The sequence below is a fragment of the Neomonachus schauinslandi genome, chromosome 4 (genome assembly GCF_002201575.2).
Source record: "Neomonachus schauinslandi chromosome 4, ASM220157v2, whole genome shotgun sequence".
Classification (NCBI taxonomy): domain Eukaryota; kingdom Metazoa; phylum Chordata; class Mammalia; order Carnivora; family Phocidae; genus Neomonachus; species Neomonachus schauinslandi.
This window is the reverse complement of record NC_058406.1, coordinates 11,159,753-11,163,079: the sequence shown is the minus strand read 5'-3', so window position 1 is coordinate 11,163,079 and position 3,327 is coordinate 11,159,753. Positions and strand designations below refer to the sequence as shown.

Here is a 3,327-nt window from a genome sequence, read left to right as displayed (position 1 = left end):
TTTTTTTTTTTTTTTTTTTTTTTTTTTTTTTTCTTTTTAAAAGATTTTATTTATTTTTTGACAGAGAGAGAGAGACAGCGAGAGAGGGAACCCTGCTTATACACAGTAGACAATTGATGTGAGCAGGAGAGTGTGACTGGATCCATGTTCTTAAGTAGGGGAGAAGAACTGCATAGAGGAAGGAACTGACTTTGTATAGGAGTATAAAATCGTTCATCTATCTGCAGCCAATTAAGCCTAATGTGCTCTTTCCCCATGGGGCCCAGTGTGCAAGGGCTGCAAACAGCCCCCTCCTTGGTAGTATATGCAGCCTGCTGCCTGTATGAGTTGCCTTAGGGACCTTGGAGACAGGGACATTCATGTCTGACCTCATGCTATCCCCAATCTAGGCCCCAGACAGGTATGCAAGTGCCTCTGGAAAGCCTCAGGGCACAGTGACCAGGGCCCACGTCGGCCAGGTCATCATGTCCATCCGTACCAACATGCAGAACATGTGATTGAGCTACCAAGAAGCATGTGACTGAGACTCTAGGCAGGGCCAAGTCCAAGTTCCCTGGCCGCAGGCAGGAAGATCCACATCTTCAAGAAGTGTGGTTTTACTGGGTTTATTGTGAATGGATTTAAAGATATGGTGGCTGAAAAGCGCATCCCAGGTGGCCATGGGGTCAAATACATCACCAATGGTGGCCCTCTGAACACACAGCATGCCCTGCACTCATGAGAACTTCGGCACTGCTCTCTCCTTATTCATACCCATCAATAAATCCTACTTCCTATCCAAAAATAATAGATAGATGATAGATGATAGATAGATAATAGATAGATGATAGATTAGATAGATAGATGATAGATGATTGATAGATGATAGATAGATAGATGATAGATAGATAGATAGATAGATAGATAGATAGATAGATAGATAGGTGATAGACAGACAGATAGAGTTCATCTAGTGGAAGGCCAGAAGCCAGAATACATGGGTGCAAATGCTGATGAGATGTAGTTGAGTGTGTGTGAGAAATACCACTTATGCTAAGAGACAACATCAAGATACATAAGTTATCTGTGCTTCATTTTTCCAACTTAATATGAGACTGATGACACAGTACACTGGCCAAAAGGTTTTGATTTACTCCCTATGTTCTTGGGTATGTCCCTTAAACGTTTTTGGCAGGATCTTTGTGTGGTTTATTTGCCACCGACTGGTCGTTACCTAAAATAGTGCCTGGCAAACAGTAGTTGCTCAATAAATATTCACTGAATTCATTTTAGGAATTATCTATTAAATATCTACACTACCCATGCCCCATCTATCCCACAGGGTTGTTTTGAAGATCCAATAAAAGCAGAGAACAGCTGTAAAAGTGCTTTGTCATCTGAGAAAAGCTATTCACGTCGGATGTGTTTATGATCGGGAGAGTTAGGATAAAGTCCACTGAGTTTTTTGACTCCTTAAATGAGAAATATATAAATGTGGAAACATGGTCATTGTTACTTAGACTTTTTTCCCCCCTCAGAGGGATATATCAAAACCTAAAGTGTCTGTCAACTGGCTTGAAACTCAAGGATGGACTACAACATTACATAAAATGGGATTTGACCTTTTAACCCACGTTACATCACAGAGCTGACAAAGTATAAAAAGGCCAAAAAACCATCTAAGTCAGCTAGCTTTATGTGAATGTCATAAATTAAGTCCCAAGTTACATTTATTTATTCATTTTTATTTTTATTTTTATTTTTATTTAAGTGATCGCTACACCCCACATGGGACTCAAACTCACAACCCCATTGGGGCACCTGGGTGGTTCAGTCAATTGAGTGTCTGCCTTTTGCTCAGGTCATGATCCCAGGGTCCTGGAGTTGGGCTCTCTGCTCAGCGGGAAGCCTGCTTCTCCCTCTCACTCTGCTTGCCGCTCCCACTGCTTGTCCTTTCTCTCTTTCTCTGTGTCAAATAAATAAATCTTTAAAAAAAAAAGACCCCGAGATCAAGAGTTACATGCTCTTCTGACTGAGCCAGCCAGGCATCCCTCAAGTTACATTTATAATACCGAGCCCATAAGTATTATATTACCTCTCCTTTTCTTTCTTTGTTTTGTTTTGTTTTTTGGTAGATTATAATTTCCAAAGCAAATACTGTATTGGAGATGTGGATTTACTTTTCTAGGTAATAATAAAACTTCAAATGTACTGATGTTTCTGCTGAGGATTTCATTTTTTTTTAAAGATTTTATTTATTTATTTATTTATTTATTTATTTATTTCAGAGAGAGAGCTTGCACACATGGGACAGGGTTGGGGGACAGAGGGAGAGGGAGAGAATCCCAAGCAGACTTGCACTGAGCACAGAGCCTGATGCAGGGCTTAATCTCATGACCCTAAGATCATGATCTGAGCAGAAATCAAGAGTCAGACTCTTAACCAACTGAGCCACCCAGCTGCCCCTCTGCTGAAAATTTCTTAACACACCTCAAGTACACCAGACTATTTATTTTCATGATAAATCTATATGATCTTGGCACACATTATAGGACTGATCTGGACAAAGTGCTATCTGATAAGAATAACTAAGAAAAAAAATCCCATTCAGTGCATTTCCATTTTCTTGCCATTCCAGGGACTAAAGTAAGTAATATACTTGATTGTTGGAGTTTGAAAGCTATTTCCTATATGCTAAGGTTTTTTTTTTTTTTTTTTGCTTTGTTTTTTAAGTAAACTCTACCCCCAACTTGGGGCTCAAACTCATGACCCTGAGATCAAGAGCCATGTGCTCTACCGACTGAGCCAGCCAGGTGCCCCATGCTAAGGTTTATTCCTGGGAGAAGCCCTTATCTTTGGTTCTGATGGAATATCTACAAGGAGAAGTAAAACGACTCATGCCATCATTTTCAGTTTTTCAACATTATCGCTGGTGATTAGATATTACATAATTAGCCAAGGTCATACAAGAGGATTCAGTGGCGCAATTTAGGATTAAATCTAGGAATTAGACATTAGGAACTCACTGGGATTCCCCTAAGTGTTTTTAAGTGTTGTAATATGGGGATGCTTAATTAGACTTCCAACCTACTTCCTGCTGTTACCCAGCACCAGGCCTTTTAGGATTACCTTGAAAAAATACTCAGTTCTCAGAAGATCTCAGAAGTCAAGCTCAGGCTGAGGAAATAGGTGCGCTGAGTAATGCAACTCAACCCCCTTCCTTGTAAAGACGGAAGTGCCATATGTGTTTTTCCACTTAGCCCCACCAGATTTCTTCTAGCATGATTAGGTGTCATGAAGCCAACCATTCTGCCTCTGGGGATTTGTGCATTCTCCGTGAAATTTCTC

At 40.3% G+C, this 3,327-nt stretch overlaps 1 non-coding gene across 1 annotated transcript; it reads left to right on the top strand.

Annotated features, from left to right (window-relative positions):
• Positions 1–221: 221 nt before the first annotated feature.
• LOC123324746 lies at positions 222–353 on the top strand. The gene has a single exon (XR_006540013.1). It is a non-coding gene; the product is annotated as a small nucleolar RNA SNORA70 (small nucleolar RNA).
• The last annotated feature ends 2,974 nt before the right edge of the window (positions 354–3,327 follow it).